The sequence below is a fragment of the Protopterus annectens genome, chromosome 5.part0, assembly GCF_019279795.1.
Source record: "Protopterus annectens isolate FY-2018-M chromosome 5.part0, PAN1.0, whole genome shotgun sequence".
Classification (NCBI taxonomy): domain Eukaryota; kingdom Metazoa; phylum Chordata; order Ceratodontiformes; family Protopteridae; genus Protopterus; species Protopterus annectens.
Genome location: NC_056735.1, coordinates 1,955,983,301 through 1,955,998,746, shown reverse-complemented (window position 1 = coordinate 1,955,998,746; position 15,446 = coordinate 1,955,983,301).

Sequence of the window (15,446 nt, the reverse complement as noted above, 5' to 3'; positions counted from 1 at the left end):
TGCCGTTCCACTTTTTAGAAAGTTGACTGTATGCTCTCAACCATATGAAGTTTGATATTCCACTGAGTCGATCTTCTGAATGGGATCTATATATATATATATATATATATATATATATATATATATATATATATATATATATACATATAGAGGTATAGGTATAGATATAGATGTAGATATAGATATACAGTTTATTTTATGTTCACATTTATTTACAGGGTAAGTGCACTCTCCCAATGACAATTTTAAGGAATGACCCAAGAAATATGGAATTATAGGCATTAAAATTTAGTGTAACTAAGAAATAAAACAGTGTTAACTCATAAAATGGTAATGGTCATCATTTGTATCAACATACTTTCATGAAAGGTGGTGATTAATTATCTTTATGGCAAAAATATATCAAAAGTACACTGTAGATAACACATTAAGATATTTAGAAGGAGGACATGATAAGTGTAGTCTCCGTGGAATACATTGGAAACTGTAGGAGCACTAGATGTAAGAAAGTTCATGTTTCGGTGATAGAAATCACTTTGAGATATTGGTTTTCTGAAGGTTCATAGGTGTTTGCTAGGTTAATGGCCCTAGGGCCTTTACAACCCTAGCCATTTAATACCCATTTTCCCTAACTGATCATTGTTAGATGGTTCCCTAATTGAGCACTGTTAGATGGTTTGATTGCTTGCAGTGTTTATTTATGATCAGTACCGGTTGCCCCTGTCCATTAAGGACATAGGTGCCACCACAGGGGTGAATATGAATTTGTTAAGGTAAAAAAGTGGCCTTCTAAAGTTATATATGAGCTAGCTATAAGTATACAAAAGAACTAGGGTGGAAATTATACTCACTGCACTTGAACATGTTGGGATTTTATGGCTGAATACTAGTTGAGTTGCTTTGAAGAGTCATTTGAATCCTAACCAATAACCCAAGGCCAGAATCAAACCTTATATCTAGTGCCCTTGATGTGAAGACCTTAACCATTATGCACAATGTCTTTTCTTAAGAACAAGCTAATACAAAAACACACCAGACTTGACCACACCACAAACTTATCCAAACAGGGTTTAATTTACTAAGTAAACTAATATAAACCAAACAAATAAAAACAGACAAAAAAAACATATTTATCTCAGTGTTTGAAACTTCATCAGATAATTATGGTAGCATTCCACTTCCCTTTATACTATCATAAGAATTGTTAAATGCAGTCATGTGTTATCTAAGCCCCCAGCATAGTTTCCAAAGCCAAGTAGTACTTTTAAAAAGAGAGTTACAAGTTAAAAGACCTACAAGTTAAAAATACACAGTAACAAGTCTTAAGAAATAAGGCACACATACTAACAACCAAATGTAATAACGCTTCAACTTTTAAAGTGCAAATCATTTTTAATTCAATAAAATGCATGCAATCTATGTCTTGAATAAATAGTATGAACCACTATTTAAAAAGAATGCATGAAAAATATCTATGCATATTTATATGAAAATAAACAATATAACATTTATGTCATGAAATTATTTCAAAAAAATTTTCATAACCATGTATTTAATACCATAGCAGCATTCTATGTTAGAAAATAAAACTGATCACATTGTCCAGGCCAGCTGTTAGAGTTTAAATTGAGTTGCCAGTACAGCTCATGCCACTCAAGATGTAGTTGTCATGGACCATGTGTATTTTTATTTATTTATTTATTTATTTTACATTTGTTAACCAGGAGAGTCCGACTGGATACATGTCCATTTTCAGCGGAGGCCCGGGGAGAAAAGCTCCAAGTACATAACAGACATATGAACATTGTTAATGCAAAAAAAAGGAAGTTGAGTTCTAAATACAATATAAAGATACATCACATCTTGGGGAAAAAAAAAAAAAAACAACTGTATTTATAACTGTATCATATAACTGTATTTGCTCATATGTCATATGTAGGATTTTCATTAATGTGATTACCTATTGCATCTGTCAATTTCTTTTTCTTGACATCATAACTGTTTTCATAAATTCTCTCAGGCAGTTTTCTCTCAGTTTTCTTGATATAAAAGCATGGGCATGAATTATAGGTAGCGCAATATATCACCCCTGTGGAGTTGCAAGTATACAAGCCATTAATGTTAATTACATGTTGGTTGACCTGCAGTTGTTGTGTAGTGATGCTGAACTTACAATAATTGCAACCCCCAGAAGTTTTCATGCCCTTAACAGTACTCATGTTTTGATGCTTTTTCAAACAAAGCCTTGAAATTAGTTTGCCTGCAATATATAATTCTTGTTTTTTTCCCCCAATATTTTCCCCTTCAGGGATGTTCATCAAGTAGAATCATCCACTTTTTCTGAAGTATGTTTTTTATTAGCAGACTAATAAAAGAAAAATATAAGTTGTCAGCATTAGATACGCAATTGGCTTCCTAGAGGCTCGGAGAGCTAACTCGTAATATGTGATGAGAGACATTTTTTTTAAATAGAATGGGAGCAGAATAGTTAGTGTGCCTCTTATTCATCACCTCATACATCGCATAATCTATAAAGGCAGTGTGATAACCTCTTATGGAAACATACATTTCAAAATTTGGCATTCATCCCAAAATCCTCTTCTCTCGAAGTCATCCTTGCTGCACATATGAATTGGCCCTTTATGACAGCCTTTTTCTGAATAATGGGGTGAGAGCTATAAGTGAAGAAAACTGTTGAAATATGTTTGCTTATGGCATAGTTTAGAACAAAACATGGGATGTCAATTGTCCTTTATAAGCCATACATCAAGGTCTGGTTTTACCTATGAGCCACCGATCTTAAATGACTGAATTAATTCTGAACCTTCCTTAGTTGGGCTCCAATACAGTGGAAGAGGTGCTGATGACATTATGGGAAAACTAAATGAATATGATTATAAACTTTTTAAACTAAAAAAAATTACAGCTTGTAAATGCTTACTTTAATGATTCCATTAAAGCGAAGCTTGTTCTTTAAGGCCTACGTATGTAAAAGTACCCTACAGGGCTTGAACCCAATTCAGCATTACATCAGATTGTATTATTTGATAAGAATGGACAGGAATACATGCAAGTTTTGATTAACCATAACTATAATTTAATTGAAAATTTAATCAGTAATGTCCAGTGCCTTGACAATTTAATTTTACGTGATATTAACCATAAGCAGCATGAATTTGAACATGCTCAAATATTTTATAGATATGACGAACAAGTGCAAATAATAAAATGCTGGAAAATTAAAAAAACTTAACTGGGATCAGAAAGACTATGCTAATAATAGGGCTTATCCCTCACCATCCTCCTGTCAGGATTGGGGTATGAGGGGGCAACAACAACAACAACGGCTAATACAGTTAATTCAGTGAGCAGTGGGCAACCCAACCTAAACATAGATCATTTGGTGGGAGACAAACCTTGGGAGTTGAACCCACACCTGACAACACCATTTTGTTAGAACAAGAAGCCTGGCCAAAGTTGAGAAGGTCAGATAGAATCAAGACCAGGCAAATAAAAGAAGGGCATTAACCTCATCCCTAAAATAGAACTCATGAGAGGGGCAACTATCAGAGAGGGGGCAGCAGAGGGAAAGAACAAGAGACAGAGGGGACGTCAGTCGCAACACAGCAGAATGTGGACCAACCGGCAGCCTATGGGTTCAAATTGGTAAACAATTTTCCTGATAACACCAGTGATGAAAATTTGCTTCACACCCAACACCAGGATCCCTCTTAAGTTTTTGTACTATAACTAATAGTAGTGGTGATTTCTTGGTATATAATTATTCAGATTATTTAATTGATGTAAAAAGTGCAGACCTTTTTGCTAGGGGTCATACCTTTGTTCCTGCAAAACATGCGGATACTGCACACATGCTCATGGAATTTAAACACTATGTATGGAAGTTTGCTTTTACGGTGATTTCCAACATTCTAACATAACAGCAATGGAGCCCTTGGGACTTTCTAGTGCCTCCAACCGCCCTCTCTGCTCTACCCTAGCGTTATATGAAAAACTCTGTGAGTTGGATATTAGGAATACTCTAGCCTAGCAAAGGCCATTTCATAATATCGATAACCTCACAGGTGAGCCAAATCTGGACTATATGGGGAGTGGTACTGAAAAAGTATGGGCTATCATTTCATCACCCTACAGGTAGTGTGTGATGCATGTGGGTGCATCATTAATATGTTAGCTAAGCATCCAGGCAATACCCATAATTCTCGTATCTAGTATACAAGCTCACTTTACCACCTCCTTCTGCATGGCAAATTACTTCATGGTCACCCTGTTGGTATGTAAAAGCTATTTCTCCTTTTCTGCATAAGTATATTTTGGAAAATGTGCTGCTTACTAGTAAATCCCCTTTGCTTTCATGTTCATGCTCTCTCCTTTCTTCATTTTGCAGATGATGGAAGCTACCCTTTTTGACCCTGATTAATGAAACCACTCCATAATCCTAAGAGAACTATTGAGGAGCTCCTTAACATCATCCATTCCTAGATATCGATTGTCGTTGCATGAGCATTTGTCTGCTGGAAGCCCATTTCCATTGTATTAATGATTCTGGGTGTGCCTTCCAATTTGACCCTGCTACTGCATCCAGGATGTTTACTGAATGTTGCATACTTCATAACAACATAGTGCATCACTTTGATGCACAACTGCGGTATGATGGCAGTGCAGCTCCTGCTATCATTCTGAATAGCAGTGATGATAGTGATTGTGGGCAGCTGGCAGCATTAGCACAGGACTCCATGTGGTAAGACTGTGCATGGTACATGACTGCACAGGCAATGAGATAGCTTCCAGTCCACAACTGTGGGCCATGACACTTACTTAGTGAAACAGCATCTACAAAAATCACATAGATAACACTTGTTGCACGTTGCATATGTGATCTATGATGTGTGGTGCATGGTCAACTTACAATGTTCATCCACATGCTTAAATGTTATTTTTCTAGGAAATGGCTTGAATGCCTTATTGCACAGTATATTGTGGTAAGTGGTGGCATGGTTGCACTGTAATGCTTAACTGTCATGAGTTATATATTTCATTAATGCTAGCAACATTAAAAATGTTTCAATTTTTCATATGTTCTTCATATGAATTTCTTCAGAAGTAATTTCTAGCTTTACCAGTGGTGGAGCAGCAATGCTGTTTCTGTTAGAGGTGTTATAGCCAGATAACAAGTAGTAATTCCAAACACAGTGCATTGCAGCATGCAAAGGCGCAGTTTTCACCTTCATAGAGTTGAACACCATGTGACAAGGTCACTGATACAAAAAAATAATGCCTTATTTCACTTTTTCTTTTTGTTGTTGTATCTGTATTGTGTTTTTCAGATATAATAATGATAGCATTGTTCTGTAAAATGGCTACTGTGTGAGTACCTGCCATTTGTCTTGCTTAACTTTGATTTTAACCGTACATATAACACATTCTCTAGGTCTACTCTTGGCTATATTGTGTAGTATATGGTCACATGGCACTGTACACCAAACTGTTGTAATGTTTGTCAACACCTACTGGCTGTGTTAGAAAGGTTTGTATAATTGTTATCATTTGTGCAGGGCTGCAGATTAAGCAACACTAGTGATAATCTTACTAGAAGGATTAGAAATAAAAGTGTAATACCCAATGCATTCTAGTATTGTTAAACTTCCCCCTACACTGACCATCGTGTTGTATGCTGCATTATACGGTACACAAAGATTAAAACTTGTGCAAACATTTTTTTTCTATATTTTTTAAATTTTTTATTTGTCTAGCACTGTGTCATAAATGCCCTCCATGTGTAGGGAAGAGTCATGTATGGAAACGCCAGACAGAAAATTCCCATTTGGGTGAGTACTGCCTTGACTTGAGTAAGGCCTGTAGTGCACCTTACATATCTAAGGAGTCATGCACAATACCCTTTAAGGATAGTGAGGGTGTTGTTTCCCTGGAATGCGAGCAAGTTCAAAGGCATACTAATGGTTGTGTGGAGGGTGTGGTCCACTCAGGTGTAATCAGTAAGTGGGAGCTTTATAAAAAAATAATATAAACTTTTAATGTTCAAAACCCAAAAAGCTTAAGTAAACGTTTTCCCCTTTTCCTTTTTGCATGCATGTATGCATGTGTGAAAACAACTAAAGGACTGGAAAAGGAGAGGAAATACCGAAAATGATGCATGGGAGGAGTAGATGAGACTGTAGAGAAATGCTAGTATTTTTAAAATCAACAGCTTATTTTGCAGTGAAACTTTGCACATCTAAAAGTTATTTTTTGTTGTTTTTTTTTTAATTGAATTAGTCAAAGCAATGTTTTTGAAAAGGTGAACAGTCAGCCAGGACATTGTGGACTACCAAACTGAAGGTAAGCATTTTTTTATTTTAAAATTTGTACATAACCAGATTTTCTTTCTTTTTTGTGTGGGGGTGGCTATGCAATACTGGGTGTGTTATGGATGAAATTAAAATTCTAAGTTTTGTAAACTAGATATTTATGCTATTTTTTACTCAGGTGCATAGCTCTCAACCTTCCATCTCCAAAATGAGGAACACTAGCCCTCATAATGTGGAACAAATGGGCAAAATGAGGAACACATACTAATGGCTTACTAACAACTTCAACTAGCAAGGCCATAGGATGGTTAAAATATACTGGTTTTACTTATAAAGAAGATATTTTAATGAATTAATATGATTCATTTCCATTTACCATGGATTTCACTTAAAAAAATTCCTAACACTGAATGTGTGACCGAGTCTTTCAATGTGGAACACTTTGGAACTTTGAGGAACATGATCTTTTTAAGACCCCAAATGAGGTACATTCCTCGTAATGAGGTACACTTGAGAGGTATGCTCAAGTGGGGGGGCTTGCTGGGTTGTAGATTAAAGTAATTTGATTTAATTTGCTCAATTTAAAATTCTGCTACTCAGACTGACTAGTGCACACTTGTCTGAATAAATTGAAATATTTTTGCTTTGGGGGATTGGGTGTGGCAACCATGGGAGTAATTATTAGATCCTTTTCATTTGAGAACTTCAAAATCTGGCTAGTGTGCATTTGTATGAAGCAAACTGTTTGGTGGGGGTGGGCCAGCTGTTCTGTGGAAAACAACTTCTCTTCATTTGCTCAATTTAAAGCCTGGAATTAAGAGCTGACTCGTGTATTTGGGTGAAATAAATTGGAATATTTATGCTCTGCTTCTTGTTTTTGTATGAATGAGTTAGCTAGCTGTGCAGTGGATGAAACTAGTTTGACCTTTTCACTTTCTCAGTTAACATTCCACCATTAGGGGCTGGCTAGCATGCATTTTTGTGAAATAAATTAAATTTTGTAGTTAGCTGTGGCTAACTGTGCTGTGGGGAAAAACATTTCTTCACTCTGTTAAGCTTACAATGTTTTATTAAGGGATGGCTAGTATGGATTTGTGCAAAATAAATTGGAATGTTTATGTGCTTTTTTTTTTCTTGGGAGGGAGTTAGCTAGCTGTGTTGTGGAGAACATATCATATACACAGTAACGGACATTAAGGATTAGTGTGCATTTGTGTAAAATAAACTGGACTATTATTTACTATGATCAAATATTGTATAAAACACATTTGAAACCGTTCTCGATTTTACAGAATCTTTTTGTTTATTTATCTTACACTCTGCCTTTATATGCATAGTGTGGATATGCATGAACAATATGCATTATTTACTCCCTGGGTGCTATATTTGTGAAATCTGATTTTGTAGAATGTCCCTGGCTTTGCTCTATGTGGATTTGTTCCACAGCAATTGTACACTAGTTTGAAAGACATACTGATCCCTCAAACCCATTCTGTTAATGCTGCAGAAGAGGTTTAGGTCCCCATATCAAGTATTTCTGATACCATTTTACTTGCAAATGTGAAATAAGTCCATTAGTAATGGGTTTGAGGATGCCTTGTATGCCAGACGCAGGTCACTTCTTCGTGTCTGTAGGAGACAGAATACAGTGATAGGGCTTTGAATCAGTTCATGTTGTTTAGGCCTTGTAACCGTTCTATAAGGTATATCTGTGGGTGTTCCAGTTTTTTACATGTTTCTGGACAGATACATACAAAAATGGGTGGTCATTCCTAGATGTAAAAGCAATCCCCTTGTTTAAAAGCTGAGCATGATTATTACTGAAAAATGTGTCATAGAGGAGAGGGTGTGTCAGAAAAAAAATCTCCACTCACTGGAGGTTAAAAAAATTCTCAGCTCCAGGTGTCTAATATGCCTGGTACACCACTGGCTGAGTTGTTACACTGGCAGTATCTACTGGATTCATGGAAGCTCTAGTCGTTGACATGACAGTGTTGACCAAGACCTCAAATGAGAGTTTCTGGCATGTATTGCATATGTCTGACAAGGTTTTAGATAGTGCCACCTGTAATCACAACATCGCTTCCTTTGGAAACGTGGGGAGCAGCATATTCACCCCCACATCTGCAGACATTCCCCAATCTATGTCCAAATGGAATAAATAAATAAATAATATATCCATTGTTCAGTATGGAATGCCTTTACTAACATGCATGTAGCTGGACTTGGATGTTGTGCGAAAAGTTAGTAACTAAATAAATGGATATTATTTCTGTAAAAAAAGTATATTTTACAAGCACTTATTACTCCTTCCTGTCTCCTACCCCCTCTCTCTCTCTCTCTCTATATATATATATATATATATATATATATATATATATATATATATATATATATATCTTTTGTTTTCTCCCTCCCTCCCTCTCTCTCTTCATTTTATTTTCCTTTTTCCACAGATCCAGAGATTCCAGGGGCAGCCCAGCCATGTGCTTCAAAGGGGGAGGGACCACTTACCACCTCCTTTTGCCTACTAAGGCAAATATGTATCCGCAACATGGCAATCTGAAAAGCTGCCAACATCATGAGCTTTGTAAGCTGGTTAAGGCAGCAGTGTAGTCTGCAGCAATGAGTTGCCTTCAGAAAGTACGAGCCCTTCTCCATTGTATGCTGACTTGTTCTGCTCTGGTTATTGAACCAACAGAGAAATTCACCTTTACAATAGCATGAATATTTGAGGTCTTCTGATCCAGGGGTGGCTTACAATTCAGATCTCCTCCATCTCTACCATACCCTTTTGCACTGTCTGCCATATATACTTTTTCCCCATTAATGTCAGCCAGCCATAATGTTCCCTCTTGTCTGTTTTTATGTATTTTAAAGTTCCTTAACACTTGCCTAAGTCACACCCTAATACCCTCTTCCCTAACTACTTACCCAAGTTCCCTATTATATAAACAGTTTGGAAAAGGGGGTGTCTTTCCCCAAAAGACAGTGTTCTACCTTTCCCACCTCCTTCAGTACAACTCAGTTCATGCGTTCCTTTTTTGTCTCTCTTGTCTTTTTTCCCCCTCATTTTCAGGTTTCCTGTCTTATAGTTGCTTTTGTTTACTGCTACAAAACTGCACATGTGCACTGAGCATGCATTGTCTGTGTAAGCTCACATATGCTAGTAAATACCTAAACCAGTGGAAATAAACCCAAGACTTTAGGTAGATACAGCTTCTGCCATACAGAAATGCAGATAAGCAAATCTTTTGTGGGTGTTTTATTGGAGGACTAAGATTTTTCATATTAGGAGCTTAACTAGCCATTTTGTATACAGGCACAGTGGAGCTTTTCTCCTGTTGCCCTTATGCTTACATGAATCATGGGATTATGAATATCGCTTGTAAATAGTTTGGGTAGCGTCTATGAAACTGAGATAGAGAAAGATAACAAAGGTATAAAAGTTCCAATATATTTAGTATATCAGTTCAGGCTCAATATTTTTCTTGAAAATTGGGAGATGGGAGGACATATTGTACCATAAAGACACTTTTAAAGAGGGATTTGAATTTTTGTAAATTAGGTGCAATATCTATTTAAAATTCCTACTCCATATCCAAAATTTGGAACTCACTTCCAACTGCCATAACTACCCTCCCTTCCAGCAGTCTCTTCAAAAATGCTCTTAAAGCACACCTTAAAATCTCACTGGCTATGTCCTTGTCCACACCCCAACTAACCCCCCTTTCTCCTGTACCACTAATTAGCTGCCAGCTCTACTATTAGCTGTCAACAGGTTATCAGTATTTCATTACTATTTCATATCCTTTAACTAGCAGATGATTGCAGTACGATGTTTACTCTTTTCTCTATGTGAGAAATTAATCCTACTAGGCAAACGTCTTGCACCTTATATTGTTATTATACTCTGACATATGTCATTACTTGTCAGACTGTGTCTGCTAAAAATACGCTGGTTTTTTTTTCCCTCTGAAATGTTAGATTATACTCTTATATTGTGTGAAATTTTGCTTGTCTGAATATATGGAGTCTTCCTTGTGATATTATACTCTGACATATAGGTCATTTCTCCTGTTGAACTTTGTCTTTACTATAATTATACTGTTTCTTTTTTCATCTGATATGCTAGATTGTACTCATATTATGTAAATCTCATATGTCTGAATATATGGAGGTTTTCTCCCCGGGCCTCTGCTGAAAATGGGCATATACCCAGTCAGACTTTCCCGGTCAACAAATATAAAATAAAAAATAAATAAATAAATAAAATATATGACAAGGTCAACAAATGTAAAATAAAAAATAAATAAATAAAATATATGACAATGTGACAACTTATATAGTCAAAATAACTGCAATAAGCACTGGAAATAAAGCATAGGCATATTAAAAAATTGAAAGATCAAATACATACAATTTAAATTAATTTAGCTACATTCAGTGCCTTTGTATTTGTGTGGTGGACTGTGAGTGCTTTTTCTGTAGAAGTTTGCAAATCATACATTATTGATGTAATTCCCCAAATCATTTCTATGATTAACCTAGTTTTCCTGTATTATCTAGCAGTAAAAGATTATAAGGAAATACAAAGTCATGACATTTGTTCTGTCGTAAAGTAAATTTAGTTACTGACATTTATGAAAGTCAAAGCATACAATTGTGTAAGTTGAACTTACATTAAGAGTAGATGTTTGTAGCAGTAGCCTTAGCTATATGGGTTATATCCTGCCAAGGATAAAAAGACCGGCCAGCTTCCACTGCTGAAACTTGGGTACTGTATTGACAGAACTGTATATCTCACCATAACAAATCAATTCCAGGCAGTAACAAGGCTCTCTCTACTAGGGCCTTGGCTTCATCTATGGCTTTTTGGAAAGACTTGGATTCCAGAAATATTTTAGAAGCAGCTGCCAAGTGATATTTTGTACATACTAGGTACATGCTACTCTTGCCAAACTCACTCTAAGTCTTTCTTTCCTGACCCAACTGTCTTTTTACTCCTGTTGCAAGATACAATTCTTCTTTCATTCACATTGCTATCTTTTCCTTCACTGTTCTTTCCACAAAGTGTATTGGGCATTCCATTATTTCTTTCTGTTTTTTTGATATTTATGATTGCTATCCACTACTGTAATTTAATATGTACCCCATACCCCTATTACAGTAACACACAAAATTCTTATGACTGCCTTGAGTTAACATAATACATAATGCTGCCAGCTGTGTAGCTTAGAAGGATAAAGCTCTGAGTAAAGCCCAGATTATCCTGTTTCTGTTAGCAGCTTAGTCATCTAAGGTGCTGGGAGGTGAATGTGGCTGCTTCCCTCCAGAGGAGGGAAGGGCATGTGTAGAGTCTTTTATTTTTATGAAGGAGACTGGGCAAACAGCGATGTAGTGTACCTGAGGGAAGATGGGGCAGTATACAGCTGTCAGCTCCTTACCGAAATTGTCCTTCCACTGTATAACCCTCATGCAGGATATCACATGCACATCAAGGCAGAGGAAATAGCTGGGAAAATACTCCAATGGTAGCAGTATAGTGAGGCTAGACATGCTGATCTCTTTGAACTAGTCTATGGGAAGGCAGGAGGGACTGGCAGACTCAATGATCGAGAACACATAATGGGTTCCAATGATGATCAACTACAGTGGAGACAAAAATATTGCAAAAGATATATATATATATATATATATATATATATATATATATATATATATATATATATATATATACATATGCACATACACACACACACACACACACACACACACACACACACACACATACACACACACACACACACATATATATATATATATATATATATATATATATATATATATATATATATATATATATATATACACACACACACATCATCATTATCATCAGCCCCTCTTTTCCCATTTTTTTTTTACATGGGGTCGGGGTATCATGTTAACTGTCGCCAACTCTCTCGATTCAGTGCCACACTCCTGCCTTTTACAACACTCATGCCTGATTGTCGCAGATCTTCTTTCACACAATCCATCCACCTCTTTGCTGGACATCCTTGCTTACTCTTACTTTCTTTCTATCTGTCCCAAATCTTCCTCACCAGATCGTCTTCTGCTTTTCTACACGTGCCCAAACCACAGCAATCTGTTCTCTTTGATCTGTTTCTGCAATTGGAGCTAGTTTGGCTTCTGCTCTTATGTCCTCATTTCTTCGTCTGTCCCACAGTGTGCATCCTACCACCTTTCTCAGGCACTTCATTTCCATCACCTCTAGCTTCTGAAACTGTTCTGCCTTTACTGCCTAGGTTTCTGTACCATACAGTAGTACTGGTTGCACCACTGTCTTGTACACCTTGCTTTTCAACTTATTTGGCATTCTTCTGTCATAGACTGTTTACCTGTTCCACTATCTTCCCTTCTATCTCTATTCTCAGCTTCTTCTGATCTCCCCAATTTGCTGCCATTACCACTGTCTTATCTGTGCTTAGTTTCATCCCATGTGCCTTCAGATTAGCATTCCATTCTCTTATCCTTTGCTGAAGTTCTAGCTCAGAGTCTGCCTGTACTGCCACATCATCTGCATGCAGCATCTTTGTTGATCTGTCCCCTCCAACCTGTTTGCTAATGTAGTCCATCACCAGTATGAACAGCAGTGGGCTCAGAGCTGAACCCTGATGTACACCCACTCCCACTGGTAACCCCTCTGTGAGGCCGAACACTGTTCATACTTGAGTCATTGGGTCCTTGTACATAGCCTGCACTAATTCTACCAATATTTCTGGGACTTCAAACTACAACAGTACTGCCCAGATTAGCTTTCTTGGGACCTTGTCATATGCTTTCTCCAAGTCTAGGAATGCCCAGTTGGAATCTCTCCTCATTTCTAGCTTCTTCTCAAGTATCTGTCTCCATGCAAACATCGGGTCAATTATGCTGCATCCTGATTGGAACCCGAACTGTTCATCTCCCATCTTACATTCTACTACTCTGCATATCCATTTATCAATCACTCTCTCCAGAACTTTCTTGCAATTTAGTAGGAGTTTGATCCCTCTGTACTGCCCACAGTTGTGGATGTCCCCTTTGTTCTTGTACACTGGCACAAGTATTCTTATTCTCCAGTCATCTGGGATACGCCTTTCTCTCCACACTGCTATTAGTACCCAGATTAGAAAGTGTTTGTTGATGACACTTTTCATTGTCTTTGTATTTTCTAGTGTTTTGATTCTGCAACTCTAGTCAGCGTACATGTAGTAGGAATAGGACACTACATTGTTTTTTTTTTTATTTAAGTTTTGTATTCTTAATGTGTCAATAGTATGTAGAAGTATACATATTTATGGTGGAGAGACACAACCTCAAGAGGTAAATATTCGCATCAGCTTTGAAAGCACATATCTACTTAATTGTGGCTGTAGACAGCTGATAATAATCATTTACAGAACAAGGAAAATTTAAGTTCTACTAGTACTACCAGTTACAAAGCACAGAAATAAAAAATGCAGGACTGAAAAAGATTTGGCAGCTTTGAAAGCTGTAATACACTTTATTCTGCTACACAGTTCTTTACACTACAATGAGTGTTCACTGATCAAATGTATTATAACACAATGAGGGAAAAATGTTTGCAGTCACAAAGTGTTTTAGACTTTTGAGTGTTGTAGTACTGCTTCAGAGACAATGGCCAAAAGCAAATTGCATCCAACTTTAAAATATGTAATACACTTTCTGCTGCATGCACAAAAACAGACATATGTTGACATGTTATACGTTACTGTGTATAAAGCTGCTTTACTTTCTCACCACTGTCCTGTAGTGTCGAATGTTTATGCTCTAAGATTTAACTAGAGTGAAGCTGCAGTGAACACATAAAAGAGCCTTTGAAATGATGCCCTTTTTACTTGTGAGCATCTGAGTGCAATTACAGTACTTCATGTACTACGTATGATTGAGTCAAAGATGAAAACCAGATTGTTATGTGTTTATAAAATGACTTTAAAGAAATTTACAACAAAGGTGAAACCCAAGAGGTAAATTTCTTGGAGAATACATAGCAAACTGGTGTTGGACATGTCTAGCTACTCCAATCTATTATTAATTAAAAAATGTGAAGGGTAAAGTGGCTAATAGTTTAGCAGTGTTCATGCTGCTAAAAAGCATGACAGTCAGAACTAGAGTATACTGTTAGTCAGCCAACAGCATTAAAAGCTTTTAGACCTAGTGCTCTGCCACACTTTTGTTTTTTTATGTGGCAGTGCTACAAATTTTCATGTTGGTAGTTTCCTGTACAGTTATTTGATGGCTGCAATCTCTGTGGCTGCTTGGGCCTCACTAATAACATAGCAGTCTACAAAATTACTTTGCTGTAGCTAATATTTATAGTGTGGGCCATATGTGTGAACCTTGTTATCTCTGACAGTGTTATTTTTTTCTTCACTTTTATAGTGTAATCATCTAAACCCATATATTGCAATAGTATAGCTGTCTATGTAGATTTGGCAATTTCTGAATTCTTCTCCTTCATTTATGCATAAGTAGAAATTCTGTTCCTTTTCTAGAATTTTTAAATGTTGTATGATTAGATACTTACTTCCCAGTCTTCTGATATGAACAAGCCACTCCAGCATAACTTTGTGCTCAACAAAATACATAAAATAAATGTAGCATACATTGATGATGACCTGACTTGTGAAACCAGATTATATTGAGCCCTGTTTGTAGTATATCTCTTTTGTAGAGTTATATATTACATTGCACGCATATCTGTTTTATTAATTTCATTCATGTTATCTGTGTTTTTGTGTGTGCATGCGTATGCACACAAATGTGTGTGTGTGTGTGTGTGTCTGTGTCTATCTATGTACTCTTAAGTAATGTATTGTTTTATTCCTGTGTATTATATTAACACACATGATTGCTTCCTCCTTTCATATATTAAATTTGGTTTGCACTGTGCATTGCATCTAGTAAATTATAGATGACAGGCTTTAGGTTTGCTCTCTCTATCTATATGTCTGTCTTATCACTGTTTTACTGTGACTACAGCTGCCTCTTGCCTTGAAATTGTTGCGGTATAGTCTTTGTGTTTAACAATTCTTAAAAAAGCATAGAACC